Raw genomic sequence first — 18451 nt, 5'->3', positions numbered from 1 at the left:
ACGAATTTCTTCTGGGCCAGATTGGCCAGGGATTCTGATTTTGGGGGAGGCATTATGTGGGCATTGAGCTGGGTAGGCAGGTGGTTGTGAATTTCCTGCATTCTTCAGGGGGTTGGACTAGATGACCCTGGAGGTATTTTCTAACTCTATGATTCTGAGATCACCCTTCAAAGCAGCCATGTTTTCCAGGGGAACTGATGTCTGTCTCCTAGAGATGAGACGTAAAACCAGGGAATCCCCAGGTCTCATGCAACTTCTTCCAGAGGCACGAGCATATTGGGGAAAGACATATTCTCCCAAATTCTCCCTTTTACATATTAAAAAAAAACATCTTATTCATATTTTCCAGATATAGTTGGGTATCTGGATGGTACTGGGATTTCCTGGGATACAGGGACATGGGGCCCTGGAAATATTCAGGATTGGCTCTGAATATCGTGAGCCAGCATTTTAACTTTCCCAGGGATGTCCTCCCCCCCCTCCCCCCAATGTCTGCGTCTCCCTGGGTTTAGTATCGGCTTGCTGTGTTGGTTTTGCTTTGATTCCGTCCTTTGAACTCGGCTTTGTTGGTCTTGCAGTTGTATTCTTTGTGCGAGTTGGTTTGTGTCTGGTTCCCACGGGGGAATAATGCAGCAAAATTATATCAGGATCCTGGAGGGGGAGGGGGGGGCTTGATCCAAATACCAAACAGGTCCTTGGAACATGGAAAACCAGCAATACTGGTATTTTTCATCTCCCTGATATTCAGATTTTTTTCTTGACCTTCTTGACATCCTAGTCAACATACAGAGATTTACAGCTGTAGATCCCCACTGAATCTGACAACGTGAGTGGTTAGGAGTACGGACTTCTAATCTGATGAGCCGGGTTTGATTCCCCGCTCCCTCACATGCAACCAGCTGGGTGACCTTGGGCTAATCACTGTTAACATATTAAACATTGGTTGTTGTTGTTAGGTGTGAAGTCGTGTCCGACCCATCGCAACCCCATGGACAATGATCCTCTAGGCCTTCCTGTCCTCTACCATTCCCCGGAGTCCATTTAAGTTTGCACCGACTGCTTCAGTGACTCCATCCAGCCGCCTCATTCTCTGTCGTCCCCTTCTTCTTTTGCCCTCGATCGCTCCCAGCATTAGGCTCTTCTCCAGGGAGTCCTTCCTTCTCATGAGGTGGCCAAAGTATTTGAGTTTCATCTTCAGGATCTGGCCTTCTAAGGAGCAGTCAGGGCTGATCTCCTCTAGGACTGACCGGTTTGTTCGCCTTGCAGTCCAAGGGACTCGCAAGAGTCTTCTCCAGCACCAGAGTTCAAAAGCCTCAATTCTTTGACGCTCGGCCTTCCTTATGGTCCAACTTTCACAGCCATACATTGCAACTGGGAAGACCATTGGTATATCACTCCTGTCTTATAGATGGTGTGACCCGTCCTGAGTCTTTGGAGAAGGGCTGGTTAAGATTAATTTTTTAAAATTATTAATTTATTATTATTATTATGGGGACGTCTGCAAAATTCCAGGGGCCTAACACCCATCTATAGACCTTAGATGTGTTGGGTCTCCACCTTATTCAGCCAGTTTCTTTCCTCTAGAGATAATAACTAACCAATCATATTTCTCTCTCTATCTTTTTATTAGCTCCCTTGTCTTTTGCAAGTAGGAAGCATCTAGAACCAGCTGGTTGCCGGGATCTTATAGGATGCCGGGATCTTATTCTTTAGGATGCTTAGGGCTGATCCAACGTTGAGCAGGGGGTTGGACTAGATGGCCTGTATTGCCCCTTCCAACTCTATGATTCTATGATTCTATGGCCTGTATGGCCCCTTCCAACTCTATGATTCTAGGACCATGGAGCTAACCCACCGCCAGATACCCTTTCATTATTTCAGACAATTAGTTACAACCCCGTCACTATTCTAGTTTCGTTGTTCAAAGTAATAGTGATTCTTTCCGTTCAAGAGGGAAGCCCCTCCCCTCCTTGTCCTTTCCCCCTTCAGAATACAGAAGTGGTTGTGATGCTGGAAGCTGCACAGATCTCCTCCTGTGGCTTCCTGCAAGTTTGGTATGACAGTCATGAAAGGCCAGAGGAGAGACAAAACAGTAGCTGGGCAACCCTCTGGGAGGGGCTGGAAATTTTGCAGAGGAAGTGCGAGTGGAGTCTGTCGGTAACAGACCACCACTTCCTTCCCTCTGTTGGCAGAGTTTCAATATGCAAAGAAGGGGCAAACCATCGGCTGCTTATGTCATAAAAGAGTTTTATTGAGAAGAGAAAAAACTCTGCAAGTAAGAGAGGAGATAGTCCTAATCGTCTAACTCAGTGGACCCCAACCCCCGGTCTGCAGACTGGTACCGGTCCGTAGATCAGTCGGTACCGGGCCGCAGCTCTTCCTCATCCTCTCCCCGGCTGCTGCCTCGAGGGCTGCCCTGCCACTCTGCTGGTGGCTCACCTTTGGTGCTCTCCAGTGGCCACCATGGCTGGGGATCCCCCTCGGCGTGGCAGTGCGCAGCTGCTGCTGGTAGTGCCCCCCAGTGGGCGGCGGGAAGTCAGAGGCACCAGCGGGAAAGCAAGTGGAGCAGGGGCTCAGGCAGCGGCAACGTCCCACGGGAAAAGACTACCCCCCCTCCCCGGGCCTCAGTAAAATTGTCAAGCATTGACCGGTCCCCGGTGATAAAAGGTTTGGGGACCACTGATCTAACTGACTTCTAGAGGGAAAAACAGACAGGAAGTGTGCTCCAAGGAGCAGGAAGTCTCCAAATGAGCCAATCAGTTCTTCATCAAACTATGCTAAATCCACGTCTCTGATGCCCCCTGGAGGATGTTCTTCATATGCTGCTGAATCATGCACATGACAGATCTTGCATATTCCAAAAGAGAATTCCATGCTCTATGGACTTTACTCCCTGGGAGTAATGTCCCTCCCTAAATGAGCCCACCTATATCAGAGGTTTGACCTTTGCCTAACATAAAACGTTCCCCTTTAAGCCTTGTACCAGCCAGAGTCTGTTTTACAAGAGAAAAGGTTGGCATCTCTTCTGCTATAATCTTCGGCCTGCAAACATGAATAGAATGCCACTCATCTCCGGCCTGTGGCCCCTCCGGCAAGGCCGAAATATGTCCGCTTACTTCCTCAGCTGCGCTCTGCTCCAAAGTTCTCCCCTCGCAAACCGTGCCCTGCTCCAAGGGAGAGAAAAAGCCAGTGAATTATGCAAGCAGCATTTTTTCCCCCAGTGACAACAACAACCCCGTGGCCATTGTCAGTCAGTGCTCCGAAGGACACTATCTGCACTTTCCCCCGTCTTTAATGTCTTCTCCTCAAGACTGTGGCTTGCAAGAACAGTCCAGTCCAAAACAGGGTTACCCACTTTCGTGTGCATTGAAGTCAGTAGAGCCAGTTTGGTGCAGTGGTTAGGAGTGCGGACTTCTAATCTGGCGAGCCAGGTTCGATTCTGCGCTCCCCCACATGCAGCCAGCTGGGTGACCTTAGGCGCACCACAGCACTGATAAAACTGTTCTGACCGAGCAGCTCTGTCAGAGCTCTCTCAGCCTCACCTCCCTCACAGAGTGTCTGTTGTGGGGAGAGGAAAGGGAAGGCGACTGGAAGCCGCTTTGAGCCTCCTTCGGGTAGGGAAATGCGGCATATAAGAACCAACTCTTCTTCTTCTTCTTCTTCTTCTTCTTCTTCTTCTTCTTCTTCTTCTTCTTCTTCTTCTCCTTCTCCTTCTCCTTCTCCTTCTCCTTCTTCTTCTTTGAAAGGGGGAACCATAACCCTGTAAAAGCCCCTTCTGCTACACCCCCCATCCCCAAAGAGCACTACGATCCAGTGAACAGCACTTACTCAGGATCCGTAGCCTGAAAGAAGTAAAACTGACCTCAACCAGGGGCAGGGCCTTTTCGGTTCTGGCCCCAAACCTGGTGGAACGCTCTCCCTGGAGAGATCAGGGCCCTCCAGGACCTTCAACAGTTCCGGAAACCCTGCAAGGCAGAGCTCTTCCGACAGGCCTATGGCCAAGGCCAGGAAATTAACCCCGCAGAAACGCTGGCCCCCCTTCCCAAAAAAGCCGTGCTCCATCCATAAAGCGCCAGCCCGTCCAACAGAAATTGATCCCCCCCTTTGTAAAGTTTAAAAGAGACCATTTGATCTTCTAATTTAACTAATATATGTTCATTTAAAGCATTTATTAAAAAATGGTTTATCCATGTAAGTTAATAACTTCTATACTTCCTGTTGCTACTCACCCTGAGCCAGCTGGAAAGGGCAGGCTATATGAATAAAGCTATTATTATAATAAATGTCTTTATTTTCAGATGTCTCTTCAGACACCCACTTTGGCTCAAGAGGCCTTTGAGTGCAGGCTTTTTCAGTCAGGGTTTTGGGACACCCTGGGGTTTCTTGAAGTCTTTCTAAATGGTTTCTTGAAGGTTTTCTAAATGAGTGGGAGTTAATGAATTTTGCATATATCTTTTAAATGTGTTAATTGAGTGATGTGACCTTATATCAGGGGTAGTGAAACTGCGGCCCTCCAGATGTCCATGGACTACAATTCCCAGAAGCCCCTGCCAGCATAAGACGATGAGGAAGGGGGCGTTCCCAAATGGCTGGAAATGGCGGGTGTGGGGCAGCCCTGAATTAGACCCCGCTTGAAAAGATGAAATCGGGTTTCCTAGAGGTTCCTTTGCTGCTGGGCAAGTGAGGGGGTGATTCGGGACTCCACCTGAAGAAGCAAGTGTAGAAATAGGCAGAAAAGCTGACCCTTTCAAAAATGCAAATCCAACGGTATCACTGGTGCAGAAACAGTCTCAGAGCTCTCTCAGCCCCAGTGACCTCACAGAGTGTCTGTTGTGGGGAGAGGAGATTGTAAGCCACTTTTGAGACTCCTTTGGGTGGTAGAAAGTGGGGTATAAAAACCAAGTTGTGAGTTTCTTGCATTGTTCAGGGGGTTGGCCTAGATGACCTTAGTGGTCACTTCCAACTCTGTGATTCTTCTTCCAGATTGCTCAGGCCTTCCTCTCTCTCCTCGTAACCCACCCCCCAATCCCTGTCGGTTACCAGGAACAACCTGGCAACCCTATTGAGGTGGCTTACAATTAAAGCCACAGCACTAAGAAAAGTCTGTGTGTCTTTCGGAACATGGTAGTGAGGAAGCCAAAGGTGAAAGAAGAAGAAGAAGAAGAAGAAGAAGAAGAAGAAGAAGAAGAAGAAGAAGAAGAAGAAGAAGAAGAAGAGTTGGTTCTTATATGCCGCTTTTCTCTACCTGAAGGAGGCTCAAAGTGGCTTACAGTCGCCTTCCCTTTCCTCTCCCCACAACAGACACCCTGTGGGGTGGGTGAGGCTGAGAGAGCCCTGATATTCCTGCTCAGTCAGAACAGTTTTATCAGCACCGTGGCGAGCCGAAGGTCACCCAGCTGGTTGCATGTGGGGAAGCCCAGAATCGAACCTGGCATGCCAGATTAGAAGTCCGCACTCCTAACCACTACACCAAACTGGCTCTCCAAACTGGTGAGGATACCAAACTGGTGAGGATGCAACCAGAACATAAAGTTGCTTCTCCAGGGGACGTCATGAAGGGCCACCAGGTGTGCCTTGGGAAATTCCTGGAGAAATCCCAGGTTCCATCCCCAAATCTCCCTATTATCAACATTATCATTTGATTTATTTGATGTATTTGATTTATTCCCCGCCACACTCAAAGCCGGCTCATGGCCGGTTACAATCGTCCAATAAAAAATCTGATCAATACCAAAATCTGATTAAAAGGACACAAAATTGCAGCGGATGCAAAATCACATTGGCACAGACAACATGGCGGAATACCACCACCCCCACACACCCATCCCTCCTATTAGAGGGGAGAGGAAGGAGGGTCAAGATAACTCAAGTCTCTGCTTCCACCGGAGCTGGGAAATCTAAGCAGGTATAACGACTGCATCTTGGCCGGAGGTTGCCCGAAGAGAAGCTTATTTGTCTGCTGAGCGTTCCCATTCTGCGGGGCCAACATGGAACTTATCTCTGCGGTCATTTCCTTGAATGGATATCCCTTCTCTCTTGTTGGTTTTACAAGATCTCTCCCTCTTGGGTTTATTATACGACCTGGCAAAATCCAGCCAGGCTCGGGGCTTTTATAGGTTTTCTATAGCGACAGGTTCATAAGCCTGACATTTGAGCTGGCAGCCCCTGACATTTCGAGGGCGGCTTACATAACCCAGCTTTCGAAGGCAGGAGTTTTTCCACTCAGGCCAAAGTCGTTCGAAGGCAAGCCATGAGAACGAAACAGGGGAATCCTTTTTTTTTTTTTGAACAGCTGATTTCTTGCAGGAAAAGAGCAGTTGCCTTTGTTGCTGACATTTCAGACTTTTGCTGTGCTGGAAACATCTGGCAACAGCTGGAATGATGCATGCTTACTGGGAACTAAACTGGAATAGAAGAAGAGTTGGTCTTTATACCCCGCTTTTCACTACTCCAAGGAATCTCAAAGCGGCTTATAAGCACCTTTCCCTTCCTCTCCCCACAACAGACACCCTGCGAGGGAGGTGGGGCTGAGAGAGCCCTGAGAGAACTGTGACTGGCTCAAGGTCACCCAGTAGGCCTCATGAGTCTCAAAGCAGCTTAAAATCGCCCAGCCTTCCTCTCCCACGATGGGCAGCCTGTGAAGTAGGTGGGACTGAGATCGCTCTAACAGGACTGTGACACGCTCAAGGTTACCGAGCTGGCTGCACGTGGAGGAGCGGGGAATCAAACCTGGCTCGCCAGATTAGAGGCTGCCACTCTGGCTCTCATCAGTGGCAAGCAGGAAATGATTACACACTTACCCACAAAGAAAAAGGTGGGGGACGGGGACGGGGGGGAGAAAGAAAGCTGGAAATTGAGAAGAATCAATCAATTGTGCAGGGATGCCAATTAGTGCCCCTCCCCCCCCACCCTCAGCCACCAGTGGACGATGAGTGGATTGGGTTCCCAGAGAAGCTTCTGAAGATTTGGGGATGGCGCCTGGGGAGGATGTAGGGTTGCCAGCTCTGGGTTAGGTTCACCCCTTTCTCCTCTCTTTCCACGTTATCCTCACAACACCCCCAAGTCACCCAGCAAGCTTGCATGGCACAATGGGGAATTCGAACCTGGATCTCACAAATACTAGTCCGGCACTCTTCACTTCTGGAGGCCTCCCTTCAAAAAGGACATGGACAAAATGGAGAAGGGGCAGAGGAGAGTGACGAGGATGATCCGAGGCCTGGGGACTAAGCCCTAGGCGGAAAGGCTGAGGGACCTGGGAATGTTCAGCCTGGAGAATAGGAGAGAGGACAGGATGACAGATCTTTTTCCTGGATGCTGGAGGCTGATCCTGCCTTGAGCAGGGGGTGGGACTGGATGGCCTGGGTGGCCCCTTCCCACTCTAGGATTCTAGGAGTCTAGTTCAGCAGTGGAAGGGGCTGCCTAAGGAGGTGGGGAGCTCCCCCTCACTGGTGGTCTTCAAGCAGGGGCTGGACAGATCCTTCTCCTGGATGCTTGAGGCTGATCCTGCACTGAGCAAGGGGTGGGACTGGATGGCCTGGATGGCCCCTTCCCACTCCAGGATTCTGTGAGTCTAGTTCAGCAGTGAAAGGGGCTGCCTAAGGAGGTGGGGAGCTCCCCCTCACTGGTGGTCTTCAAGCAGCAGCTGGACAGATCCTTCTCCTGGATGCTTCAGGCTGATCCTGCACTGAGCAGGGGGTGGGACTAGATGGCCTTCATGGCCCCTTCCCACTCTAGGATTCTGTGAGTCTAGTTCAGCAGGGGAAGGGGCTGCCTAAGGAGGTGGGGAGCTCCCCCTCATTCGTGGTCTTCAAGCAGCGGCTGGACAGATCCTTCTCCTGGATGCTTGAGGCTGATCCTGCACTGAGCAGGAGGTGGGACTAGATGGCCTTCATGGCCCCTTCCCACTCTAGGATTCTATGAGTCTAGTTCAGCAGGGGAAGGGGCTGCCTAAGGAGGTGGGGAGTTCCCCCTCACTGTTGTTCTTCAAGCAGTGTCTGGATAGCCCTGTTTGAAGTGAGGCCTCCAAAACTGCACACAGGACTCCTGGTGAAGTCTGACCAATGCAGTCTACAGTGGGACTAGGACATCTTGTCGTTTCCTTGGCACTATCGTCAAGCCAAAGGGAGAATGCAACCGAGAATTCTGAAGGAGACTGAGACTGGGAAGGTCAAGCCATGAAGAAGCTAGGAAAGATCTTTACTTGTATGAATGTGTCCTTGGCAACCGAGATCAACATTGGTCACACCCTAGGCTTCCTCTATTCCATATGGGTCAATGAAGACAGCTGACAAGAAGAAAGCCGATGCTCTGGAAATGTGGAGATGAGAGAGCATTTTGTCGATCAGTCAATGGGTTCTGGATCCAATCAAGGCTGAATTCTTCCTAGGAACCAGAATGACTAAATGGAGGCCATCTTGCTTTGGTCACATTCTGAGAAGACCAGACTCCCTGGAAAAGATGACGATGCCTTGAAAAGTGGAAGGCAGCAGGAAAAGAAGACCACAAATGAGGCAGATGGACTCCATCAAGGAAGCTACGGCAAGACCGGAGCAAGGGGACATGATAACCCTCTTTAAGTATTTGAAAGGTTGTCACTTGGAGGAGGGCAGGAGGCTGTTCCCGTTGGCTGCAGAGGAAAGGAAACACAGTAATGGGTTTAAACTACAACGATATAGGCTAGATATCAGGAAAAAGTTTTCACAGTTCAGCAGAGTAGTTCAGCAGTGGAATAGGCTGCCTAAGGAGGTGGTGAGCTGCCCCTCACTGGCAGTCTTCAAGCAAAGGCTGGATACACACTTTTCCTGGATGCTTTAGGATGCTTTGGGCTGATCCTGCGTTGAGCAGGGGGTTGGACTAGGTGGCCTGTGTGGTCCCTTCCAACTCTATGATTCTATGATTCTAAGGCTGTCAGTGATTGGCCATTTGGGGGCTCCTTCATTCATAGGGTCACCATAAGTTGGAAGCGACCCTGCGGCATATAGCATAACCCAACATAACATTCAGAATCATAGAATCATAGAGTTGGAAGGGACCTCCAGGGTCATTTAGTCCTACCTCCTGCACTATGCAGGACACTCACAAACACCTGCCCAACCTCAGTGACCCCAGTTCCATGCCCAGATGATACACCTCCCCCAAAAAACCAGAATCCCTGAGTAGCCTGGAGGAAACATCGGCATTTCCCTGGGCATGCAAGAAAGGGCCGCAAGAGCCGAGCTCAGACACGACTCCTTCTGCCCACCCACTCACAACCTGCCTAAGTTAATAAAATCAGCATTCATGTCAGATGGCTCTCTAGCCTCTGCTTCAAAACTTCAAAGGAAGGAGAACTCACCACCTCCCGAGGAAGCCTGTTCCACTGAGGATAGAATCATAGCATCATAGAGTTGGAAGGGGCCATGCAGGCCATCTAGTCCAACCCCCTGCTCAACGCAGGATCAGCCCTGAGCATCCTAAAGCATCCAAGAAAAGTGTGTCTCCAACCTTTGCTTGAAGACTGCCAGTGAGGGGGAGCTCACCACCTCCTTAGGCAGCCTATTCCACTGCTGAACTACTCTGTGAATTTTTTTTTCCTGATATCTAGCCTATATCGTTGTACTTGTAATTTAAACCCATTACTGCGTGTCCTTTCCTGGATCTGTCAGAAACGTCTTTTGTAGTTTGGCCCTTGGTCTTATCCTCTGCATGTTTGGTAATTGAACCTATTCAGTCCTATGGGTTCCCCCCCCCCCCTACTAACTGGGCTGGTGTAGTGGTTAGGAGTGCTGACTTCTAATCTGGCATGCCGGGTTCGATTTTGCGCTCCCCCACATGCAACCAGCTGGGTGACCTTGGGCTCATCAGGGCACTGATAAAACTGTTCTGACCGGGCAGTGATATCAGGGCTCTCTCAGCCTCCCCTCCCTCACAGGGTGTCTGTTGTGGGGAGAGGAATGGGAAGGCGACTGTAAGCCGCTTTGAGCCTCCTTCGGGTAGGGAAAAGCGGCATATAAGAACCAACTCTTCTTCTTCTTCTAAAGCAGGGATCTGGGGATCCCTGGGAATTACAGCTGATCTCCAGTCAGCAGAGGTCATCTCCCTTGGAGAAAAGGGCTTCTTGGGAGGGTGGGCTCCACAGAAGCACGAATTCAGGAAAATGAAGCTTTACCGGGTCTGTGTGTACACAACGGCGTGACATCTGAAATCAGAAATCAACCGCAATCTCCAGGTGGGGCCTGGATTTCTGGAGTGACAGATGGTCTTTGGGGAGGGGGGGCTGTTGCAGATCCCCCAGGTAAGGGGGATCTCCTCCGTTTCCACCAAGCGGTTTTGAACCTTGCCTCCGTGCCTGCCAAAATATCATCTGGAGCAACCTCAAAATGAAGTTTCAGATCACAAAATCACCTTCCGTTCTGTAGCAGATCCTGAAAAACATGCAAACCTCACTTGCAGCACAGCAGGAAAGCAGAAGGCAGCGCCTGTTCCCAAATCCTGTCGGCCACAGGTCTGAGCACGTCTCAGCCAAGGGCTGAGCTGAAAGAGGCCACAGAACGCCCTGCTTTGAGCCGTCGAGGAGGAGGAAGGTCGAGGGATCATTTGGGAATCAAGATGAAGCAACCCACTGGGCACTCCACGTAACTTGCAGAGTGACTCTTCTCTCCTCCAGAAAAGTTAACGTCACTCTGATTATCTCCTGTCATTCTGATGCAACCCATTCATCGGTCTGGACAAGATGGCTTTGAAACTTTGCTTCAACCAGAGCTTCGAATGGCTCTGTTGATTCTTGTAGCTAATATCTCTCACCTGCCCTCATTTGGCAGGTTCTCTTTCATAACAGCGCTGGCTCGGCATACCCAGCTTGGACGCGGCTGGCAACGTACGAGCATTTTGATAAAGCTGCCCGGTGCGGAATATCTGCTAGATCACGAGAGCCTCACAAGGACCTCGCTGGAGGGGGAACTACCCTCAGGCGCATTGACAAGGGACCTAAAAGTGTAGTAAAGGTGTTTGAACAGGTGCAAGCACCGAACTGGAATAAAGAGGAAGAGGTGGTTCTTAGATGCCGCCTTTCTCTACCCGAAGGAGGCTCAAAGCGGCTTGCAGTCGCCTTTCCTTTCCTCTCCCCACAACAGACACCCTGTGAGGGAGGGGAGGCTGAGAGAGCCCTGAGATTACTGAAGAAGAAGAAGAAGAAGAAGAAGAAGAAGAAGAAGAAGAAGAAGAAGAAGAAGAAGAAGAAGAAGAAGAAGAAGAAGAAGAAGAAGAAGAAGAAGAAGAAGAAGAAGAAGAAGAAGAAGAAGAAGAAGAAGAAGAAGAAGAAGAAGAAGAAGAAGAAGAAGAAGAAGGACCTCACTGGAGGGGGAACTTCCCTCAGGCGCATTGACAAGGGACCTAAAAGTGTAGTAAAGGTGTTTGAACAGGTGCAAGCACCAAGCTGGAATAAAGAGGAAGAGTTGGTTCTTAGATGCCGCCTTTCTCTACCTGAAGGAGGCTCAAAGTGGCTTGCAGTCGCCTTTCCTTTCCTCTCCCCACAACAGACACCCTGTGAGGGAGGGGAGGCTGAGAGAGCCCTGAGATTACTGAAGAAGAAGAAGAAGAAGAAGAAGAAGAAGAAGAAGAAGAAGAAGAAGAAGAAGAAGGAGGAGGAGGAGGAGGAGGAGGAGGAGGAGGAGGAGGAGGAGGAGGAGGAGGAGGACCTCACAAGGACCTCACTGGAGGGGGAACTTCCCTCAGGCGCATTGACAAGGAACCTAAAAGTGTAGTAAAGGTGTTTGAACAGGTGCAAGCACCAAACTGGAATAAAGAGGAAGAGGTGGTTCTTATATGCCGCTTTTCTCTACTCAAAGGAGCCTCAAAGCGGCTTACAGTCGCCTTCCCTTTCTTCTCCCCACAACAGACACCCTGAGAGGTGGGAGAGGCTGAGAGAGCCCTGAGATTCCTGCTTGAACAGCTTTATCAGGGCCGTGGCGAGCCCAAGGTCACCCAGCTGGCTGCATGTGGGGGAGCGAGGAATCAAACCTGGCTTGCCAGATTAGAATTCCACACTCCTAACCACTACACCAAGCGATCTTATATGGCCACCATTTTGGGGGCGTTAAGTTTTTTTTGGGGGGGGGGAATTTGGTGCTAGTTTCTGCCAAACAATTTTATCAAGCTGCACGCTAGACTTTCTCAACCTGGGTTTTGTAGAGTTTCTTGACAGCCACGGAAGGGCTTCAAAAATGGGTGGCAGTTAAGTAATTAAAAAAAATATTTTTAAAATTTGTTATACACTTATTGGGTGATAGGACCATATCCGGTCATGTTGATCTCTCCCCTCCCCCCCCCCGAAGTGGCCAATGATGGGCCTGGAGGGGGTGGGAAGGAGAAGCGCCCCGGGTGGGCGTGTTCACAAACACATCCCTGCTTTGCTCTGAGCTGAGAAATGCCCTGGAAGGTATGACTGGAAGGGAAGAAATCAGAGAAGCAGAGAGGGTCGTTGGAGCATCCCCTGACCTTCTAAGTACCGCATGTTCGTGAGTCACAAACGGAAAGATTTCTCGGGGACTTTGTGATTGATTCATGTGCCACACTTACTGTAAAAATGATCAAGTAAGTCACATGTGGGTGAAAACGTATTTCCGGAAGGCTGGTTCAGGTGGGTCACAGCATCGGTCGGAAGCAGCAGAATCATAGAATCACAGAGTTGGAAGGGGCCATACAGGCCATCTGGTCCAACCCCCTGCTCAACGCAGGATCAGCCCTAAGCATCCTGAAGCATCCAAGAAAGGTGTGTATCCAACCTTTGCTTGAAGTCTGCCAGTGAGGGGGAGCTCACCACCTCCTTAGGCAGCCTATTCCACTGCTGAACTACTCTGACTGTGAAAATCTTTTTCCTGATATCTAGCCTATATCATTGTACTTGTAGTTTAAACCCATTACTGCGTGTCCTCTCCTCTGCAGCCAACAGAAACAGCATCCTGACCTCCTCCAAATGACACCCTTTCAAATACTTAAAGAGGGCTATCATGTCCCCTCTCAACCTCCTTTTCTCCAGGCTGAACATTCCCAAGTCCCTCAACCTATCTTCATAGGGCTTGGTCCGTTGGCCCCAGATCATCTTCGTCGCTCTCCTCTGTACCCTTTCAATTTTATCTACGTCCTTCTTGAAGTGAGGCCTCCAGAACTGCACACAGTACTCCAGGTGTGGTCTGACCAGTGCCGTATACAATGGGACTATGACATCTTGTGATTTTGATGTGATGCCCCTGAACAAGGAGTCTGGGGCACCTTGAAGAGCAACCAAGTTTAATTCAAGGTATAAGCTCTCGTGTGCAAGCTCCCTTCGTCAGAAACAGCGAAACGGGCGGGGAGGGCGCTGAGCGGAAAAACCTGCCGAGATGGTTATTCCGTTTGGAAACCTGGAACGAATGAGGCATGTGATCACCCACAGCTTGTCTCCCTTTGAACAGAAATCATTTTCCAACTAATTTTCCAAAGGGGATTCTCGACATATGGTGGCAATTCTTCCCGCAGTTCTTCCGGGTGATTCCTCTGTTTCTCATGGCTGATGTGATTTATTCCAGGGGAAACAAAGAATTTGAATGCCTGGAAGGAAAGAACCCTTCCGACCATGGAAACGATGAATAATCCGACCCACTTTAGCGCTGCTTCCGCTTGCCCGGCTGGTTGAGGAACACTTAAAAACACGGGTTATTCCCATGACTGCTTTGTTCTGACCAGGCCTGGGGCTTGTGCTGGTTTGAATCTGGATTCACCCAGTGACGGATACTCCATAGAACAGGGGTAGTCAAACTGCGGCCCTCCAGATGTCCATGGACTACAATTCCCAGGAGACCCTGCCAGCGAATGCTGGCAGGGGCTCCTGGGAATTGCAGTCCATAGACATCTGGAGGGCCGCAGTTTGACTACCCCTGCCATAGAAGCACACAACCAGGTTCTGCAGGACCTGGGAGAGCTCCCAGTAAACCTTCCTGAGCTAGGCGGATTCTCCTTTGCGTGAGAAAAAGAAAAGGCCATCCGGCCACGTTAGCCTCCCATGCAATTTTCAGTGGTCAGAGCTCTGAGGGCTAAACTGCACATTACATGCAGCAGTTGCATTCTAAAAATCCACGGAAACCCAATTTGGCTCAGGATGAGAGCGATGGGGGAGGAGAAGACCCTGTCTCCCCCACCCAGATGTTTTTCTGAACTGAAATGTCCGGGAGGGCGTGATTTGACCATCCTGGGAACTGCTTGTCCACAGTGCACGTAGCTTCAAAGGTGGGCAGATTACTCCCTTGCTCAGCCATTTCAACTTGGAAAACCACAGGGAGGGAGGAGCAGCTGGGATCCCCTGCTCTCCCCTTACCAGCCTCCCAAGCCATATTGGGGTCCTGTGGACTTTGAAAATGTCTGTCTCCATAGTTATTGCGTGATGGTGAAAGCATCTGAGACCAGGGAGCCTAGACCTGATGCGTTAAACATTATGTGTTGTTTGACCTTTGTTTTACAGCAATGGAGGCCTGCTGAGTGTCCAGAGACTTCACAGTACACATTACAGGCTACAGAGGTTGGAGCCAGAATCTCTACCCTGTGTCTGGTTGTGGGTTCTCCTCCATTCCCCCATTCATGGGGCCTGATTCGGATTGTGATTGGCATACACAGATCAGGGGGCACAATCTTCTATTCTGTGTCTTTTTACGACTCAGAATGCTCCCAGGAAGGGGGAATCAACTCATTGGCCTGTTGAGGTAACCTAGAAGTGACCACAGGTGGACTTCCTGATGGTACCTGGATTTTGGCCACTCTTTGACGTAAGAGTGTTGGGCTGGATGGGCTATTAGTCTTAACCAACATGGCTTCTCTCATGGTCTTATGTCTGGGGCAGGGATGCTCTGTCTTATTGGCGCTGTTGGAGGCAAGAATGGGAGGGCTTCTGGAGTTCTGGCCCTGCTGGTGGACCTCCTGATGGCCTCTGGGTTTTGGCCATCATGTGACACAGAGTATTGGGCTGGATGGGCCATTGACCTTATCCAACATGGCCTCTATGATCTTCTTATGTGCATGTGATTTTCTCTATTGGGCCATGCTGGCTATGGTTGTGTTTGCTCATGGTCAATTGTTTCACAGGGCAGGTACCAAGCTCCCAGCCCATGTGCCCCATAGAATCATAGAATCATAGAATCATAGAGTTGGAAGGGGCCATACAGGCCATCTAGTCCAACCCCCTGCTCAACGCAGGATCAGCCCAAAGCATCCTAAAGCATCCAAGAAAAGTGTGTATCCAACCTTTGCTTGAAGACTGCCAGTGAAGGGGAGCTCACCACCTCCTTAGGCAGCCTATTCCATAAGAAGCCCCAAGCTCCTTTCCCCAAGCCAGAGTGGGAAATAACTTATAAGGGCAGAACACGGAATCTGTTGACATCCCAGATACATTCTCCGGCCGCATAGGGTCTCAGGTAGGGCTTGGAGGTGCACAAAGTGAAAACCTTAGCAAAGCTCAGCCAGTTGTGGCTCAATCAGTACCTGGATGCGATCTCTCCTAGGAATTCTCTGTCCTGTAGGGTCCATGATGTGGTCAAATTGCAGCAATATTAATTAATAATAATGAGCAGGGAGATACTCTGACCTGGCTAGGCCAGGCTAGCCTGATTTTATCAGATCTCAGAAGCTAAGCAGCCTCACTCCTGGTGAATCCTGGAATGAGGGACCACCAAGAGAGTCTTGGATTGCTACAAAGAGGGAGGCAACGACAACCATCCCCAGTTGGTCCCTCAACTTGGAAACCCTATGGATTTGCCATAAATTGGCTGTGGCTCGACGGCCCTTCCCACCACCAACTGGGAGCGTATTGGAGAACGATTGTTTCAGAGGGATCTGCAGTAGAGCAGTTAGATTCACGTCCAGTAGGATCTGAGAAACCACCAAGAGGTCCTAGGTCTCTACAGAGCTACTGGACTCGAATCTATAGGAGAACGAGAAGCTCTGAGTTGTGGATTGAGGTCCCTACCCAAAACAGGAACCTGGACTTTGTCCTCTTCTTTGTGGGAAGCCTATTGGTCTTCCTAGGGTCAGCATTCAGAAATGCCGGGTTCCTCTGGTCGGGATCCACCACTATCTGAGATACCAGAGTGATGGGACTGAGACATTCCGAGAAGGCTCAGAAGAGCACCCAAGAGCAGAGCTGGCAGTCTTCAAGCAAAGGTTGGATCCACACTTTTCTTGGATGCTTTGGGCTGATCCTGCGTTGAGCAGGGGGTTGGACTAGATGGCCTGTTTGGCCCCTTCCAACTCTATGATTATGTGATTCTGTGATTCTAAGATTCTGTGATTCTATTATTCTAAGATTCTATGATTCTAAGATTCTATGATTCTAAGATTCTAAGATTCTAAGATTCTAAGATTCTGTGATTCTACTATTCTAAGATTCTAAGATTCTAAGATTCTATGATTCTAAGATTCTAAGATTCTAAGATTCTATGATTCTAAGATTCTAAGATTCTATGATTCTATTATTCTAAGATTCTATGATTCTAAGATTCTATTATTCTAAGATTCTATGATTCTAAGATTCTAAGATTCTATGATTCTATGATTCTAAGATTCTAAGATTCTATTATTCTAAGATTCTATGATTCTATGATTCTAAGATTCTATGATTCTAAGATTCTATGATTCTAAGATTCTAAGATTCTCGGGCTCTCGCCAGTCTTCTGCAGCAAAAATTGGGTGTGTTTTCAGTTGAAGCAGAACCACAAAAAGCTGGAGGAGGACTGCAGAGAGGGGAAATCGTCTCCTTGTGGGATTCGGCCTTCTGCTGCACTCCACTTGTGTGGTTCTCCCTTCAGAGAGAGAATCCCTCAGCTGGCATTTTTGATGAGTCACTTTCCCCACACCTCCCGAAGGGCGGAGGGAGGCGTCTTGCAAGGCTTCCTTTATTAACTTTGTTTCCACATCATGGAGAAATAGTTGGATTCCGCAGGAGGCAAGAAGCGACACGCGTTGAAGGAAGGAAAGGGGAGGGAAGGAAATAAAGGAACTTTTGTTGATTGTCCTCCCAGGACTTGGCAAGTTATGCTCCAAATCTCTCCCCCTTCCATTGCCTGGACTTGAAAAAGGAATATTGCAGGGATTCTCCTGTTCTCTCCTCCAAATAACTGAAGCCACAATTTAAACTCCTATTACTTATGATGCTGCAGCATCAAATCTGGAAAATGCTGGATTTTGCAAAGGGCGTGTTTTCTTTCACAAAATAGGACACGGAAGCTCTGAAAAGTTCCTTTTCCACTCTTTGTATAGTCAGTGAGCCAGTGTAGTGTTTATGGTTAAGTGTGGCTGACTCTAATTTGGATATCCAGGTTTGAATCCCCACTCCTTCACCTGCAGCCAGTTGGCTGGCCTCTGGTCATCCCCAGTTCTCTCAGAACTCTCTTGGCCCCACCTGCCTCACAGAATGCCCGTTGTGGGGAGATCCAGTGTGGTGTAGTGGTTAAGAGTGGCAGACTCCCCACCTCCTTAGGCAGCCCCTTCCACTGCTGAACTAGACTCCTAGAATCCTAGAGTGGGAAGGGCCACACAGGCCATCCAGTCCCACCCCCTGCTCAGTGCAGGATCAGCCTCAAGCATCCAGGTTAAGGATCTGTCCATCCGCTGCTTGAAGACGGCCAGTGAGGGGGAGCTCCCCACCTCCTTAGGCAGCCCCTTCCACTGCTGAACTAGACTCCTAGAATCCTAGAGTGGGAAGGGGCCATCCAGGCCATCTAGTCCCACCCCCTGCTCAGTGCAGGATAAGCCTGAAGCATCCAGGAGAAGGATCTGTCCAGCCGCTGCTTGAAGAACGCCAGTGAGGGGGAGCTCCCCACCTCCTTAGGCAGCCCCTTCCACTGCTGAACTAGACTCCTAGAATCCTAGAGTGGGAAGGGGCCATCTAGTCCCACCCCCTGCTCAATGCAGGATCAGCCTCAAGCATCCAGGAGAAGGATCTGTCCAGCCGCTGCTTGAAGATGGCCAGTGAGGGGGAGCTCCCCACCTCCTTAGGCAGCCCCTCCCACTGCTGAACTAGACTCCTAGAATCCTAGAGTGGGAATGGGCCATCTAGTCCCACCCCCTGCTCAATGCAGGATCAGCCTCAAGCATCCAGGAGAAGGATCTGTCCAGCCGCTGCTTGAAGATGGCCAGTGAGGGGGAGCTCCCCACCTCCTTAGGCAGCCCCTCCCACTGCTGAACTAGACTCACAGAATCCTAGAGTGGGAAGGGGCCATCCAGGCCATCTAGTCCCACCCCTTGCTCAATGCAGGATCAGCCTCAAGCATCCAGGAGAAGGATCTGTCCAGCTGCTGCTTGAAGACGGCCAGTGAGGGGGGCTCCCCACCTCCTTAGGCAGCCCCTCCCACTGCTGAACTAGACTCCCAGAATCCTAGAGTGGGAAGGGGCCATGAAGGCCATCTAGTCCCAGCCCCTGCTCAAGGCAGGATCAGCCTCCAGCATCCAG

At 49.8% G+C, this 18451-nt stretch overlaps 1 protein-coding gene across 1 annotated transcript in view; it reads left to right on the top strand.

Annotated features, from left to right (window-relative positions):
• The window catches only part of LOC143830829 (protein kinase C eta type), a 107983-nt gene that overhangs the window by 74746 nt on the left and 14786 nt on the right, over nucleotides 1–18451 (top strand). The gene's annotated exons all lie outside the window — the stretch shown is intronic.

The sequence above is a fragment of the Paroedura picta genome, chromosome 2, assembly GCF_049243985.1.
Source record: "Paroedura picta isolate Pp20150507F chromosome 2, Ppicta_v3.0, whole genome shotgun sequence".
NCBI classification, from domain to species: domain Eukaryota; kingdom Metazoa; phylum Chordata; class Lepidosauria; order Squamata; family Gekkonidae; genus Paroedura; species Paroedura picta.
Note: the sequence above shows the minus strand (reverse complement) of the source record. Positions and strands in the feature narration are given on the sequence as shown.